At 43.2% G+C, this 18,080-nt stretch overlaps 1 long non-coding RNA gene across 1 annotated transcript; it reads left to right on the forward strand.

Moving 5' to 3' along the window:
• Positions 1-10,181: 10,181 nt before the first annotated feature.
• Positions 10,182-11,599, forward strand: LOC138513041 (uncharacterized). Its single transcript, XR_011281666.1, has 4 exons — positions 10,182-10,299; positions 10,745-10,863; positions 10,960-11,031; positions 11,374-11,599. It is a non-coding gene; the product is annotated as an uncharacterized lncRNA (long non-coding RNA).
• The last annotated feature ends 6,481 nt before the right edge of the window (positions 11,600-18,080 follow it).

The raw sequence follows: 18,080 nt of genomic DNA on the forward strand, positions 1-18,080 counted from the left end.
TCGGCCCCATAGTGTGCCTGTCCGGTAACAACAGTGCCGGTAGGCTTACCGGCACCTTTTGTTACTGGACCGGCACACTTGTAATGAGGCCCATTGAGTGCTTGGATGCCTGGAATAGGATGCTGAGGGAGCAGGGTTCTTGCACACCAAGCCACAATCCATTATTACCTTTTGAAAAATGACCTTCTATTGCCGCTGACCAGAAAAACAACTCTGCAACCATTTAAACATCTTGAAACGGAAATGCATTCTTTATTAAAGCCTGTCCATTGTGTTAGTTTACACAGAAATTTGACTGAAAGGTATGATTGGAGACATAAGCAAGAGTCTGGAATTTCCGCCTTTGTGTGTCTCAAGCAATACTTAATATAGTGTGCACAATTTGGTGCTCCATCATAAACAATTATTCTATTCCCCCTCTTATTCAAATAGGCACTTCAAAATCCCTGCTTTTGTTAGAGACGCCTTTTTTTGTTTTTCATGTCTTCAGTCATAAGTTCTCTCTCTATCCTCTTTTTTTTATCTCCCCATTTCATTTTTTGATTTGGGTTGCAGTAGGGTGAGGGTACATTTAGGGTGGAGAAGTAAGGCTTGGACATAATGGTGGCATGTTTTTGGGTAGAAACTTTTATTACATGAAAAAGGGTGGGAAAATGCCTCTCTGACCCTAAAACTAAGAGGAGTTTCCTTTCCACTAAGGAAATTGTCAGAATGTCCAAACTATAAAGTCTGTCACTGTAGTGTCTCAAAAACCATACTTCAGTCCCTAACACTAATAACTTAAATCAACTGTGCATGGATGATCTCTTCCTAAAGTGTTCTTTGTAGCTCCAACAGAAAAGCGTCCCCGTCTCTGGGACAATCAAAACGGGTGATAATAAATAAATATTCCCAAATGTAGTACTCCAAGATTAGACTCGTAATCCTTTCCCCTAAATTCCTTTTTGGGGTGTTCTTTGTTGTTCAGTCTCTTGGGCAATCACAAGTAGCAAAAAAAGGAAATGTTCAAAACTGTAGGATTCCAATGTTAGGGGCACAGTCCTTCCCCCTACATTCCTTCTTATAGTCTCTCTCTTCTTTTGGGGCCCTTCAGCCCTGTACTTGCTCATATAAATTGCAATAGGCAGATCACAAAAATATGCTCTTTATGCTTCTCCTGTTTATCCCACCAACTTGGCACACTCCTTTTGTCCAAGCATAGGATTTGTTTGCACAATGTATACTCCACTTGTTTTGGCTTGGTTTCTTTCTTATCAAACAAAAGTCCTCTCATGGACTGTTGCTCTTTTGGGTGCAAGTCTGAGACTTGCAATATAACTGCTTGGTTCTCTCGCCTGCCAAGCAGTTACCTTTTCTCGAACTTCTTATTTGGGTGTGAGTCCGAGACTTGCAATATTCAAATCGTCTTGGAATATTCTCCTGCAAAGCCTTCATCCTCTCAAGGACCGTCCCTCTTTGGCTGCGAGTCCCAGACTCATAATATTCACAGTTGCTTGGCTTACTCTCCTGCCAGGCAACAGTAACAAGGTGGACTTTCTCTATTTGGGTGTGTATCCCAGACTTGCAATATTCTATTTGGCTTTGTTTCAGTTACTCAGATGGGTGCAGGTCCCAGAACTGCAATATTCAGATTGGCTTTCGTTTCTGTGTCTCATATGGGTGCGTATCCCAGACTCTCACTTAATTCCCAGGGTCGCATACCCTCATAATCCAGCTTCTGCATTCACCCCTTGTTCCCCCGGACCTCCGGTACGACTCGGATAAACAGCGTACCTGTCTGCCTCTCTCTGGTAGGTACCAGCGTTTCCCAAGCAGCTACTGGGACTTTGTTGCAGTCAGCAGCAGCTTTCCTGACATCTGGTTTTCCCCAATGCCTTTTCAGTGCCCAGAGGTTCCACACAGCAATAATGCGAGCAGTCCTTGCCTCTGGGTCCGCGCTTGCGTTCTCCTCTGCCCTCTGCATCCCTCCTTCTAGCTATCAACCCTTTCGCTGCTGTACGGCTCGCCGAATTCCTAATCATAGTATCGCTCTCCTGTTGCATCTCAGCTATGGGACATTCAGACTGCCATGTTTGAAAAGGGAATCGCTCTGGGCCAATCACATTCATTGAGAAGCTAGAGTGCCCACTCTGCTTCACCAGACCGATCTTTGGACTCCTAATCATCATCTTCTTCTTAGCCACTGAGAAGCTAGAATGCTCCTTCTGTTTTTCCATAGTGATCCTTGGTCATCATCATCTTCTCAGAACAAGACACAGAGTCAGATGTAACATACCTTGCATTCTTTATGGTTGGAATCTTGTGAAGTAGATTAAATTTCACAATACTTGTAGTAGAGTCATTTGCCTTATCCTTGTTATCTCTGCTGTTTTTTCTTGCCAAGTACATTAGGTTGTCTAAACTTAAAGTAGAATGATATGCAGTATACCTTGCTTTCCATGGGGTTTTAACTTTATCAAGTATAGTAGGTGGACTAACCTGACATTAGCAGGCATTGGCCTTATCCACAACAGGGGAAGGTGGATTTAACCTAGGAAAAGGGTTTAGGTATAATAACATGGGGAAATACTGCGTTGTCTGAGCATGGTTGTCCCCAATCCCATAAGGGGGTTCCGTCCCCATGTGATCCTCCTTCTATGCACCTCCCCCAGGGGCACTATTGTACTGTAGACGCATGGCCCTGGTCCCATGGGGAAGGTCTCCCCCCAGGGGAGAAGGGATGACATCCACAGGTTTGTCACAGTACCCTTCTGTTGGGGTTTGTTAACTTCCTGCACTGCATTGTGGACGGAAACACCTTTAGCATCTTTCAAAGTGTTCACTTTTTCACATGGACCATCTCTGTCTACCCAGGATGAACATTTCACTAGTTCTTGACAGAAGGCATGCTGCACAAATGCAAGGTTTTGCCTGAGCCAAGTGCATGGTGACTTGTGGGTATGTGTTAAAGCTCATTTACAATTCTGCAGGTTTCATTCAAATGATATTGGCCTGGCAGGTGAACAAGACATCACCCTCTGAACAAGGAGCCGTCATGAGAGTTGGGTTCACAGATAACCACCACCTTTATATCTTTTTGTGATTGGCCTTCCTTTTTTCTGTATTACAGAACTACAGAATTAAAATAAATAGGCTATTGAAATATGCACTTCTTAATATTTTAATGATGCCATAAGCAATACAGTATGAGGTTGAAGAAGTTGGCTTTCATGCCCCGGGCGAGGGGGCGGACATGGCCGGTTGCTCGGGCCTCGGCAAGGTCTGCGGGCCATTACCGGCCATTTCCGCCCCTCCTCCCTGCTGGGGCATGAAAGCCATTCGCACCCAGGGGTTCATCCAGGATGAGAATAACTTTCTTTTTTTGCCTCCAGAGATGTGCTGCCATAAGCGATGTCAATCTCTGAAGGGAAACAAAAATGAATCCAAGATGGCCAGCACCATAAGGAAAAGGGTCTAAGCCCCTTTTCCATTAATTTGGTGGCTGCCGGAGTGGGTGGTATGCAGACCAGAGCACAAAGCTCTGGTCCTGAAGGTAAGTGGGGAGGAAGAATTTGGGGAGGGGTTGGGGTTGTTTTGGGGGTGGAGAGGTGGGGAGGTAATAGAGATCTTTTTCATCACCCCGTTTCAATTTTTGGTTTGGTTTGCTTTGCTGTGAGGAGAGTGTACCTCTGATATGAGATGTTAACATAACATAACAAAATGAACGTAGGATGCTTGGTTGAAAAATATGTAGGTAGTTTGGTTGATGGAGCGCAAATTACCTTGAGATTTTCAACAAAAGTATATTCAATGTTGTTGTTTCATCATATGTGTTATGGTCCTGTGAGAAACCAGAAGGTGTGTCACCCGCTAGTCCCCAGGGGTTTCTCTCTCAGGTGGCCAGGGCACATCCATCTCCTTCGGATCCAGACCCTGGGGGTGGACCAGTGTGTGAAGATCACCTGGGTGAGGGGTCTTCGGGGAGTGGAGTGGAACATCAGATGGCAAGAAACGGGGTCCTCTCCCTGTAACACCTTTACGCCATCATACCTGGTAGGTTATTTGGGAACTTTATCCCCCTTCCCTTTCCCTTCATGAACACTTTCACACAGAGAGCCTGCTCTGGGAGAAACAGACTCAGGCAATTACTGGTAACCACTCACACCTGTCTTCCATTAAAGGCGGAGCACGAGAGCAGACTCTGAGTGAGGCAAAGCACACAAAGGAACAGTATTATCCAGACGGCAGCTGAATGAGGAAAGAAAGATGGCAAACCAAAAAGGGTGCACAAGTAGGGAGATACCCTTGACCCTTCCTTCAGATTAAGAAGCGTAAGGCCAGGAAACCAGGCTGAAAAATCCTGCATTGTGTGTCAGAGAGACCTGTGGCCCTCCTGCATGGCTGACCAAATCGGGGAGGAGTAGCAGCCGCTGTGGTACCATCATTGACTCCATGATTAAAGCGGCGCCAGAGAGATCAACACAGCCGGTGAGTTGCTGAGACGATGCAAGACCAGTCTGTGTTGAAGTCAAGGTTGCAAGTGGCAACATTGTTTAAAGAGTGCAAAAATGAAGATTGGTAATGCATGTGATCAAAGATGCGAGGAAAGTTTAATTGCTGATGGATGTTTGAACTTTAACAGAGAAAGATACAATACCAGTGAGAGAGTGGTTCGGCACCGTGAGTGTGTTCCATCGAAGGTCTCTGTGAGGTATCCAGGCAAGAAGTGGCAGAAGGGAAAGTAAAAGATGTGAATGAGAAACAGAGTGGTCCTGCGACGATTTTAGCAAAATCCATCACACAGTCAAAACTCTTTGATTTTTTATACAAAGAGGCAATCTTAGAAAGTGAGATTACATGGCCCGAGCCCGAATGAGCGTGACCAATTGTGAACATTGTGCTTAAGGGGTCCAAGCCTGATTGAGGGAGACCAATTATGAATGTTGTGCTTAAGGGGCCTGAGCCCGAATGTTGGAGTCTAATTGTGAACATTGTGCTAAAGGGGCCCGAGCCCAAACAAGGGAGATCCATGGTCTTAGCCCGATCGAGGGAGACCAATTGTGAAAATTGTGTTAAAAGGGGGTACAAGCCTGTTGGAGGGAGACCCACGGTGAACAGTGGACCGGAGAACTTTTGAACGTGAAAATCCTAAAAGGAAAGGAACTTTGGTGCTTGTTTTTTACGTCAGGCCCTCTGTAATAAGAGACTGTTATGGGGAAAGAGACTTTGGCAGAAGGCCCTGATACCTATGCTTTGAACTGTATCCTTGTGGCAGGGACGCCAGAGTGTGTGCAAAGCTCGAGCGTTCCACCTCGTCCCATGCTGAAAATGTGGGGAAGGGAAGCCAACTGCTTAACTGTCCTGACATATCATTTCTTGAACATTTTTCTTTTTGCATACATTGTTGTCCCACACCATTTGTATTTAGAAGGATTGGCAATAAGTTTATTAGTATAGGCCCTTTTATTTTGGCAGAGACTGCTTATTATTATTCGATGGTTGTAGCATGCTCCCATCCTTAGATTTAGGCTTAGATAGGCGTTCAACCAACCCATTGAAATGCAATAAACACCCTTGAATTGTAATCACAGTGACATGTCTTTTCACCAAATTTTTCTTCATCGAGAAAATGTTTCCTTGAACATTTTTCCATCAAATCACTATTGATATAAGTAAAAGTGTACATTCACCGAAAATGATTCATCGAAATTAATAGCTGGTTCGATGAAGCGTAGTATGTTATGAGGAAAGGACACTAAGTACATCTTGATAAATGACAGTTGATAACGATGTTTCCTTGTCATTCACCAGCTGTCATGTGAGGCGAATTATGTGAGTGCTGAAAGAGGGTAAATTTCAAGGATTTCGAAGTAATACAAGTTAGTGAAAATCCATAGTAGTAGGGAAATGTAGCAGTTTATTAAATCAATAGCAAATAAGACAATGAAAATAAACATATACCTTAAGGTAAAAAATATTTCTGTACCATTTTATAGTGCACCAAAATGACCGAACCAATGGAGTTTGTGGTTTTGAAAAGAGGAAAAAAGCAACTAGTACATAAAGGGTATACATAGAACAAGGAAAAGTGTTGAACGGAAAAATTTACTGGAAATGTTCTGATTATTACATCAACAAATGTAAAGGCAGGGATGTGACCCATGGAGACAACGTAATTTACAACGTGGAACACAACCACCTACCAGTTAGTGCAAAAATCTTGATTTAAAAAAACGTAACACAACTTAGAGAAATAGCTGCACAAAATGAGGACGAACCAAGTCGATCTGTGATTAAACGTATATGCTGAAAACTCCCAGTCTATGTTGCTGGTCAGATGCCTCAGATGAAAACATTGCAAAGGCTAATATGTAAAAATAGGCAAGCTAAAACAAATGTTCCAAAAACACCAGAAAACCTTCAAGAGATAGAATTACCACCGGAAATTACAGTAACTGATAAAAATGAAAGATTCTCATTATTAAATAAAGAAATAAACGACCAAAGACTACTGACTTTTGGAACCTCCAAAACTCGTAAAAATGGCATGTTGATGCAACGTTCAAAGTTTGTTCTAAGCCTTTTTCACAGTTTCATAATATACATGCAATGATTGAAGACTCACTAATACCGTTAATATATGTCCTTATGCCAAAAATGTCCGAAGAACAATGCATTGACATTTTTAATTCATGCACACTCCAGGGATGTTTTTTTTTCATTTCACACAATCAATTTGTCGAACATTACAGCAAAATGGCATGCAATCAAGGTACATTGTGGATTTAGAATTCCAGCATAACATAAAATTACTGTTTTCATTAGCCTTTGTCCCGACTAATCATGTTGAAGAATATTTTGAACATTTGACCAAATCTGAATTTTATAAAAATCAATGAACAATACTTAGAACCACTGCTAGATTATTTTGATACAACTTGGATAGGACAGTTAACTAGAAGAGGATAAAGGAGACGAGCGAGATTTGATAAAAAATTATGGAATGAAAAAACCAACAATAAAATCGAAGGATGGCATAATGGACTAGGTCAATCATGCAAAATAAATTATCCAAGCTTGCGGTCATTTCTTAAACCTTTAAAATTAGAACAAGCACACCAAGAAATACAAATAGCACAACTGATTTCAAGAGAAAAAATGCAAACCCAAACAAGAACATACAGAAATACAGAAAGATTAAAAGAATGTGGTTTGGAATTCGAAAAACAGGACAAAATGAACTATTTGAACAGCACTGCATTCAATATAAAATGTTAAATAATCAAAAAAATTACTTACCACTGCACTCAGGATACCAAGAATCATGTATGAAATCCACCAAACCAAATGAATCCACACAAAAACCTCCAAAAAAGAAACCAAAAAGGCATCCAACCAGAATTCAGCATCACGAAATCCATTAAAAAAACCACCTAAAGAGACGATCCAGGGAAAATCCACGAAAAAACCAAAAATCCAGGGAAACAAATGTCCATAATCCACAAAAAATTCAGCAAAGCAGGAATTAAATCCAAAATCCAGGAAGAAGAAAAAAAAAATGAGAATCCACGAAAAAACGCCATTCCAGCATCCACGGAAAAAAAACAGATCCCAAAAATCAGCATCCACAGAAAAAAAACTTTAAAAAAAAACAGGAAAGAAACCAAAACAGGAACTCCAGGAAACGTCCAATCCGGAAAGTGCAAGATCCAAAATGGCGGAGACGTATGAACGTCTATGGAAACATATTGAAACATATTGAAAAAAAGGACCGCACAGCGACACCAAGTGGCAAAAAATGATATTTATGAACATTATTTTAGTATTTAAAGTTAATATAATAGAAATAGTATAGGAAATGTTAAATGACAAAAATGTTATGAAATATACACATGTATTAAATTCTTTTATTGTTAAACGTTATGAATTTTGGCAATACAATTAATACAAACAAATTCAATGAAATAAAATTCAATAAACAATATTTTCGATGAAAAAAAATTCAATAAAAAAAATTGATGAAAAAAGTCTCTATGAAACCTTTTTCAATCAAAAGACTGTATACCTGTGATTATTATCACTTGTGCCTGTCTTCACTGTTTGATACCATGTCTTCCTTACAGTCCTAAAACTCATTATTTGCTTATATTTAGCAAAACCCCAAGACGCGCTTCACTGCATATCAGTTCACATATTTTGGGAACTTTTTCAACATCTTGCATTTGTTTACTTTGTCTAGACAATGAATTGTGTTAAAGCCCTGAATATAATATTTTGCAGCTGTTGGTCAGAGATCTCTGGATAAAGTCCTCTGCAGTACCTGCAAACCTGCAGACAGACAACCCTGGGGGTTTATTTAAAGAAAATCTGTAGCATAACTTTATGTTTTTAATCCCTCTGTAGGAGAACACATTGCAGCAAGTTACAGAAGAGAGAGAGAGAGAGAGAGAGAGAGAGAGAGAGAGAGATTGGCTAAGGGAGGGAAAGAGAGAAAATACAGAATAAGAGGTGCAGAGAAACAGAAGAGAGAGAAAAGAGAGAACAAGGGCAACAGAGACTTAGAATATGCGTCCAGGTAACCTAATGCAACATAAGGAAGAAAGGGAGCATGAACGAGAAAGAGAGTGAGAAGGAAATGACAAAGGCCAGAACACACAGAGAGAGATGCATGGTATACATCTCAGCAACCTAACATAACATAACATAATTTAATTTATTTTATTTATTAGGTTTTTATAATGCTCCCATACACAATGTGTTTCAAGGCGCAACAATACACGGGGGGAACAGGGAGGACAAAACAAAAACGGTCCTACTTGACATTCAGCCTTGTGACATTCGGATTGTGCAAGTAAGCAGAAGTGCACTGGAGAGGGGAAAGGGAGGGAGAGGGAGGAAGTGCCAGATAGTTAGCCGAGTGCCAGGGGAGGCGAGCTGGGCAGAGCCTAGGGAGAAGAAAGTTCAGGGGTAGAAGGTTCATGTGCTAAGTGTGAGAACAGGGCTGGAAGGGCTCAGAGGGTGCAGGCACAACCACTTTAGTGAAGGGGAGGGTACTGTGATGCTGGAAATGAATTGGAGGGACAGGGCCTCCCTGTCCCTGTCCTGTAGTCCTTTTTCATTTGTGTTCTGTATTGTTTTCTTTTTTTTTAAAAAGTAAGAGTCTGGCACAGAAGCTTACACGAGCCAACAGATTACCACCACAACGTAATTTGGTTAGGGATGTTATCCTCCAACCTGTGGTAGGATATTACCCCTGTACCACTTGTATGGCCTATAGATTCTGCAAAAAGACAACACATTTTGTGAACAAAGGTAGGAGATGGGATTTGCGCACTTTCACCACTTGCAAAAGCAAGAATGTAGTGTACGCAATCCAGTGTCCGTGCCACTTGCTCTATATAGGTAAGACCTCCAGACAGAGACACGTGCTTATCAATGAACATCGTTATAAGATCAGGATACGCTCTCTCACTGCCCCATTGGTCTCTCATTTTATTGAGATGGGGCATGATGCAGTTTCATTAAGATGGTTTTGCATTGAAAAAATCTCAGCAAGTGGACATGCGCAAACTATCAATAAACTGGCCTATAAAGAACAGATGTGGATTTTTAACTTAACTCTCCACAAAGGCTTGAACTTCATGGAAACATGGGAGTTCAATGCCAGATAGACAGTTTCAGCTTCTTATGCCCTGTGCCATCTGGGCACATTTTCAGCATTTAGTATTAATATTCAAGACTACTTTATCAAGTTGGACTATTTTTTCTTCCTCCACTGGCACATATTCGGCATTATGCCACATTAATTGGCATCTGTGCTTTCATTTTAATTGTCAATTGCGTGTTTGCTGAGGTGACTCTCTCTCCCCCTTTTTTCTTACTTTGGGGCATACACCTAGCATCCACCCATTATACCTGGTATTTTTGTATTTAATCAAGGCAGGCTTGAGTTATTACTTTTTGATTTTATTTTACAAATCAGCTTTATTAGTGAGCATTCCATTTTTTTGCCCTCATTTATGGGTAATACTGGCTGTGGCAGTCTCATGCAAGTTTTGTGCATCACCTGCAGTCCTCTATTGTTGGCCTTTGGTATGGTCCTTATGTGACTGCATCTGGCCTTTTACGTCCACGTGACACGCTTTGACTTTATCAAGCACAGTCACGTGATGTCGTACTAATCACGTGACCTACGTGACTCGAAGTGATCCATTTAGAGGGCTGCTGCACTACTGGTAGCGCAGTTCGTCTATCGTGTATTCCACGCGGGCTGCTTCAGTAATCAACAGCCGCCAACGCCGCGTACGGGCTGGTTCTTATGTAAGTACGTGTGTTTTGACATTACCTTGTATAGCAGCTGACAGCATTCGCATATAGTCGGCATTGTTGATATTTTATAATAGTTCCAACATGTTATTTCCACATGGGTTGCACAATTTCTGTTGAGACTTATGGATAATGCCTTTTGTCAGTGACTGTAGACAGCCAACCTGCAATAATTTTTCAACTGCGGTTTGCCTCGTGACATTTGGCTTACGCAGTTCGTCTGTTTTCCATGTTGCCTTTTAGAATTAGTGGCTTATCAGGTTGGCACATGGTTACATGATACTCTGATTTAAATAATTATATAAAAGGGGCCCCTTCCCTTACGCTGAAGGAGCTTCTGTGCATCTCCTTCCTTTGAGCTGTTCAGGTTTAGAGCAGTATGTTTTCAGCTCTGTTTATGATTATGCTGATTGGGTTATAAATATTTCTTGTTTAACAGCACATCAGGCCATCTCCTGCTGACACAACTTATTCTGCTGCAGAAAGACATCAAGGAGGCCACTCCATTACATCTACCATTGTAGGGGTCAGCCCATAGCAGCATCCTTTCAATTGCAGGTAAAATCTGGTCCCACTGTATCAGGTTATCTTTGTCCAATGCAGCAATTCTTTTGGCCCATTTTTGCCTCAATTGCCTCTCTCGTCCAACTGCAGACTCTTCTGTGGTCAGATTGCAGCTTACTGACCCTTCCTTCCGTCCGGCTTGTGAATGGCCATATATATGAGGTTAGTTCTGCTCGCCAAATTAAGCATGTCTTTCACCTTTTGAGTGGACTAGTTTCCTACTGGTCACTCTAATCTTTCTGCATTAATGGCTTCTTATGGTGCATCCATGTTTGGTTATCCAGCACGTCGCTAAGGGTCGGCTTCTCTTTCTCTGGTTTCAAAAAACTCTGTAACTGGGGTTGTCTTTTGATTTTTTACTTACTTCTCCAGCACTAATCTCTATTCAGTAATTGGTTTGTAACAGGTGGCACATGGTGGTTACACACATTTCTTTATTTTTTTAGTTTAGTTTTCAGATAGGGCACTGCCACATATTTATGCAGTACTGCTCTCTCTTTGCAGCCTTTCGCTCTGTATCTCCTGATGAAGACATTGTTCAATATACACTCTACGTCGAAACCGGTTGAGCTTACTCCATATGGGTGTGATCTACACAACATTCTTTTTTCTAGATCCACCCTTGCGATCGATTGTTTTTAATTGTCTCTATTGTTGTTTGTGAAAAATTTCAAATATTAAAATAATCAGATGGGACGTGAGGAATGTTTATCCCACCCCCTACTGCTAATCAATTTTGTCATATTTTTTTGTGATTGTTGTTTGGTTGAATGTCACTGAGTGTGATGTATGGTTTGAATGCTGCACTATGAATGGTTGTTGTGATGGACTAATTTTAGCCAAGTTTTATGTATTCCCATGTTCTCGTGTTATGTGATATAATGATGCTATGTAAAGTAATGTGTCATTAATTTACTTTTTTGAAAATACTTAGTATCATGGTGAATAAAATTTGATACACTTTTGTGAGTAATACAGTTTTGCTCTTTGGCCATTTCTTCAGACTTGTGATTCATAATAATACTTTGGTCCAGAGTACAGAGTCTTCCTGCTTCTTTCTGTTATTGATGTATTGTTTTCTGCACAGGAGTCCATGTGGGACTCCTGGCAGTGCAGCTCTTCCTATTTTTGGTTTGGTGTACAGACCTATGGGATACCCGTATGGCACCCATGGGTGGGGGTACAACCCTGTGCCCATAGTGTATGTTTCTGGGCACCTGTGTGTGGCCCACAGAGCAGGGCATGGGCTGGTGGCAGCTCCATGGTGAATTTGAGAGGTGCTCTGGGTAGCCTCCATGTTGGGATACCCAGGCCTTGCTGCCATTGGAATCAGTTGATTCCTCATAGGAAACAAGATGGCCCCTGTGGCCGCTTGCTTTCTATTGCCTGTTACCGTGTTTTCCCAAAAACCTGGGAAGCCCTGACTCTTTCCCTTCCCACTGACTGGCTGTTGGCTGGAAGTTCCATATATGGTATTGTAGTGAAGTCCAGGCCAGACTGTCTGGAGCCTTCCCAGTGACTGTATGTTATGGGTACACCCTGTGGGTGCGACCTGGGTGAATGGAGTGTGTGACCAATATTCACTTCTTGTTGTGGATGTCTGGTTTCTAGTATGAAACACAATGACTGAGACAGCCCTGCCCAAAACTGTTATGAATGCAGTGTGTAGTGTTGAATGGCTGGGTACTTGTCCCAATACACATTCCATGTTGTGAGTGTCTGAGAGGGAGGAAAATGGCCGGAAGGCACTGTATGCCTGATTGGCTGACTGACTGCTGAATGCCCTTCTGAGTGATTGGTTGCCTGAGTGTGAATGGGAAAACAACAGTATATCTGTCACTGCTGGAATTCATTCAGAAGTTGAAGTCGAAACTGATGCTTGATCTCGAAGGCGAGCCCGAAGAAGAAGGTTGTTACCTTCACCGCAATCTGAAAGCCGCTCAGCCGTCGAGACTGGTCCAAGAGAGGACCTGGTTCGGCACCCTCTTCCCGAGCTACGAGGGACCATCGTGTACCGCAAACCTTCGCTGAAGCTCCCTGGAAGTCAGACCCTCGACAGGCTGCCGACCGGAGACGGGGACTACTGAGGAGAATGAAGAGAAGCACTGGATTTTCCATCCACTGTCGTCGACCAAGGTTCCCAGGTCTACTATAACCGCTGGAGGCCCGTCAAAGTCATGTTGCCCAGAAGAGTGGACCGCTTGACGCTGTGCCATTAATGACCGGAGCCGCAACGCTCCCTTGATTAAGACATTTGATTCCCGGATGTGCTCGTCGGCACCGCCGACTGCCGTATCCCGCCGGAGGAGGCCAAGCCGTTGACGCACTGAGGAGCATCTGCCGGTGGGTTTCCCGCCACCCAAATACCATAGAGACGCCGGATGCCTCGACGCCTTTGCTGGGCCAAAGTTCTTCACAAACTCTTTGCAGTCCTAAACAATCGACATCGAGGTGCCCCGCATGCCTCCTCCTTGCAGGACGTCTTCGACTCGTTGTAGATGAGCAGCGCTGGGGCCGAAGCTGCAGTCTCAACGCCAAGTTCACTTCTTCTACTTCGATTCCTTTTCGCTTGTCTGCTTCCTTCCTTCTCTCCTGCATGTGCCTGAAACCCCTTTGTGCCTCTCTCGATCCTGCTGCCCAACTCTGTTTTGCAGCTTGGTCATTCTTTTGTTTCTTGTCGGGCACTCCTCACCCTTCTCCTGATTTTTCAAGTTTGCTGTTGCGGCTGCCTTACTGCTGTGAAACATAATTCCCAGACAATTGTTTCTGCTTGCTGACTTTGGACATTGTTGATGTTCTGCTACTTCTCTTACCTCTCTGCTACTTTTTTTGAGCTGAAGCTTTTTTCCAATAATAGGATTTCCCGCTCTGTTTCCGCTCCTGTTCAGATGGGAATATTAGGCTAACACAGTGGCTTCTGGAAGGGATCATCCTCTTTTCTTCAAGGAGAGCTATTTCTGCAAGAAGAAGGCAGGACAACACAACACAGCTGCTTCTTCTGTTGATATCTCCCGGGGATCAGGTGAGCCTGCATCTGCCTATGCTTCAAAGGGCATTCTTGAGACCTTCCCTAAAGAGCCAAAATAGAAGCCATCCAGCGTGCACCCCAGCCGATCACCAAACAAGGTATGAGAGCCTTTCTGGTACTCATAGGGTAATACCAAAGATGTATTGCACATTTTTCAGAAAAGACAGCCCTCCCCTTACGGATAAATTAACAAAGTACTGTGAGAATCCTGAAGAAGGTGTCTCACTCGCTAGTCCCTGGGGATCTGTCATCCAGGTGGCCAGGACACGGCCATCACTTTTGGATCCAGTTCCTGAGGGTGGACCGGTGCAGGAGGATCACCTGGGTGCCTCACGGACAGCTCACTACAAGAGAAAACTGACTAACACCCGAGCCGTATACCTGAGATGTCCCAATACAATGGTCAGGCAGGGTCAGTCAATTGCTGACTATTACACACACCTGACTTCCATTACACTTACCCACGCGGATAAAAGGCAGAGCATGAGAGCACACTGTGAGCAAGGCAAAGCACAAGAGGAAGCAGCGGGGATCGCAAGGAGGGAAGTGCTCTTGACCTTTTCAACGAAAGATCGTTCCTTTCATTAACCTTCAAGAATAGAAACCATAAGACCAGGAATCAAGGCTGAAGAATCCTGCAATGTGTGTCAGAGGTACCTGGGCCTCCCCTGCGTCGATAGTCAAGGTGGGGAGAATCGTTTTCTGCCATGGTACTGTCCTTGGCTCCTACTTCAAAGCAGCGCCAATGAAGTCAGCACAGCTGGTGAACTGGGGAGACTGATACCGGACCGGTCTGTGTGAAACCAAAGTTGCAAGCAGCAAAATTGTACAGTGAAAGCTGAAGAGAACAGTGCACAAAGAGTATGTGGCAAGCAACGCGAACAAAATCAAACAGATGAGTGATTGAACTTTGAATCCAAGATACAATACTTTAGACAGAGTGGTCCGGCACCATATGTGTGTGCTCATTCGAAAGTCTCTGTTAGGTATCCAACTGAAAGGAGGCAAATGCAAAAGAGTGATAAGGAATTGTGAAATCGAAGTGGTTCATCAACGGGTCAAGCAAAATCCTGTGCACATTCGAAAGTCTTCAATAGTAATAGCATAAAGAAAGTTGGTGACAAAGTTGATGAAGCTGGTCCAAGGCCGGCGGAGGGAGATCAGCTAAAAGCTTTTGGTTGAAGAAAGTTTGTGTTAAAAGTTACTTTGGAAATTGAAATTGGTCCGAGCTCGGCAGCGGGAGACTAATTGAACATTGTGTTGAAAAAGTGATCGGAGCCCGCCTGAGGGGGATCCGGGGTGAACTGTGAATCACCTGAGAAATTGGATCCATGAATAATATACAAACATTGTGTTAAGAGGATCTGAACCCGGCTGAGGGGGATGCAAGGTGAATAGTGAATTACCTGAGAAAGTGAGTACTTGTGAAAATCTGAAAGAGCAAAATAACGTATTGTTTGTCGCATCAGGCCCTCTGAAAAAAGAGACTTTGAAAGGCAAAAGAGACTTAGGCATGGAAGGCCCTGATGCTAATGATTGAACTGTATCCTTGTGCTAGAGAAGCCAGAGACTGTGCTAAGCTTGAGTGTACTGCATTGTCCTGTGCAGAAAACGTGGGGAAGGGAGGCCATTGGCCTGAACATCCTGACATACCATTTTGTGAACACTTCTTTCTTTTTCATAACACTGTTTCCCACACTATTTGTATTCAGAAGTAAGGATTGTCCATAGGTTTATAAGTATATGCCCTTTTATTTTGACATGACATCACTAGGACTATTATTATTTGATGGTCGTAGCTTGCTCCCATCTGTAGATTTAAGATTAGATAGGAGTTTTTCAAACCCTTTTTGAAGTTCAATAAACACCCTTGAACTGTGGTCACTTGTGTCTGTCTTACTGTTGATACCATGCCTTCCTTCCATTACCAACCCAATCTTGTCTGCTGGGACCAAACTACTCCAACGTTTGAAATTAACTGAAGGCAGCCCTTTGCAAAGGCTCCATCCTTGTGTTGCAAATGCTGATCAGGAATTCATATTACAAATAGATGCTTCCACTGTGGGACTGGGAGCAGTGCTCTCCCATCTTCAGGACAGTGAAAAGCGACCTATCATGTTTATCAGCAGGAAATGATTTCCCTGTGAAAAGAATTATGCCATCATATAGATAGAGTGCCTTGCAGTCAAATGGGCGGTCTCAAGTCTACAATATTATCTAGCAGGGCGGCAATTCACATTTGTTACTGACCATACTCCATTGGTGTGGATGTCAAAAAACAGCGGCAGCAGGAAGCAGCAGAGGCAAGCCAACATGCAGTAGCAGTTCACACTTCGTCGCCAGCAGCCTAACAGCAGCCATGCGAGAAAAGTGTGCAGCAAAGTCTCCAAGGATCTACACACCATTCAGAAAAGGAGGCCTTATTAGCAAGGCTTCCACCAGCTTATCAGAGACATTAAGATAGAAAGGCCCATCAAAAGTACTTAAAAAAACAGGGACTCCAGTTCCAAAGAAACACTTTCACTTTCCTTGCCAGAGATGCTTCCAGAAAAGGGGGTGGGGCTTACAAACCCCTTTTGAAGCCGCCTTTAGCACTCCCCCCGCCACATCCCCATGAGCCAGGTAAGTGATTGGACAGGGTGATTGTCCAATTTTGGGATGGGGTGGGGCATTTAAGAAGGTGCATGTGACTTGTGTGGTGTGGGTTAGTTGAGTGAGGACAGGCAGTGGAGAAAGACGTCCAAGAGACCAGAGGAGGCGAAAGCAGAAGGCAGTGTGGAAACTATTGGTGAGAGGGGTCTGTGGAGTGTCTGTCTGAGTGAGATAAGAGTGGGAGTATAAGAGTAGGAATAGTGGAGTGGAGCAGAGGTAGTGGCAGAGGTAGTAGTAGTATCTGGGAGTAAAGAAAGTAGGTGGCGGGAGTAGTAAGAGAAGGACATAACTGGTAGAGTGGTAGTCGTAATAGAGGGGTGAGCAGGGCACCATATCCCTCGAGGTAGTGGAGAGGAGGTTGTGGTAGTAGCAGAGTAAGGAGAGTAGGAGAGGTAGTGCGAGACGCACAAAGAAGTAGATTGAGAGGGAGAAGATAGGAGAGACAGCGGTATAGAACAGTTGCGGATACAAGTGATACAAGTGATAATAGGAGTTAGAAAGGAGGTAAGATTGAAGGGTGGAAGTAGAAAGGCGGAGTAAGTTTAGAGGGACAGTGACATGATGGGAGGAGAACAGCGTAAGGGACCAGTAAAGTCAAGAGTGAGAGGGTTTGAAAGAAGTGAGAGTGATGCTGGGCAAAAGAGGGCACCATTCCCTGTTTCCTGAGACTACTAAGCAGAGATAGTAAAGGGAAAGCTAGAAGTTCCCTAGGGAGTCAGGTAGCCAACGTCTTTGGTTAAACAACTGATATGTAGAGAAGTGAAATACAGATGGGGTTTACCGACCATTGAGCTTCTAACAGCCCAGTAGCAACATCTTCGGTTGGGAGGTGGGACCCAGGCCCAGGGAAGATGAGAGAGGAAAGAGCCCACCCTAGCACCAAAGGAACCAGAAACCCCAATGAACTTGAGATCACAAGCCATTCTGACAATTTGTTTGTAATAAACACCATTCAACCTCAGTGTGATTCTTTGGGATGGGACCCCTTGTCACATTATGCTAATCTCCTTCTGAGCAACCTTTACCAGAAGGGCAGCCTTCTTGCCACTTTTGTTTCCCCACTTCGTTATTAACCAAACACTGACAATTATATGGTTTTATTTCTGCTTCTTCCTTGACTTTGGTAATGTGAGTTTATATCAGCTTTTGTCATGGACTTCTTCATACATAGGCAATAAAATGTGCAACCTTTGGGACTTCCATTTGCCCCTTCTAACTGTGCCCATGTTTGTTGTTTTTAAATTGCTTTTCTTTTATTTTATTTTGGATTGGGTAATGGTTGCTTGCATTCAGTTCTAGAAGTATTGCCCTGTCTTGTTGCTGGGTTTTAAATAAACTAAAATTCTTAAAGTTACAGTCATTTGAACCTTTATAAACAGTTTTCTCTGTTTTCTGCCAGTTTGGTATTCAAAATTGCCTTCATTGTCATGTTCACTCGTATGAGACTGCTTCTTAATCTGAAACTACCTGCATTGAGCACACAAGCGGTCACAGAATTCTCTGGTGTTACAAACACTTGAACTCACTGGCT

This window comes from Ambystoma mexicanum, chromosome 12 (genome assembly GCF_040938575.1).
Source record: "Ambystoma mexicanum isolate Mex_15411 chromosome 12, UKY_AmexF1_1, whole genome shotgun sequence".
In the NCBI taxonomy this organism is placed as follows: Eukaryota; Metazoa; Chordata; class Amphibia; order Caudata; family Ambystomatidae; genus Ambystoma; species Ambystoma mexicanum.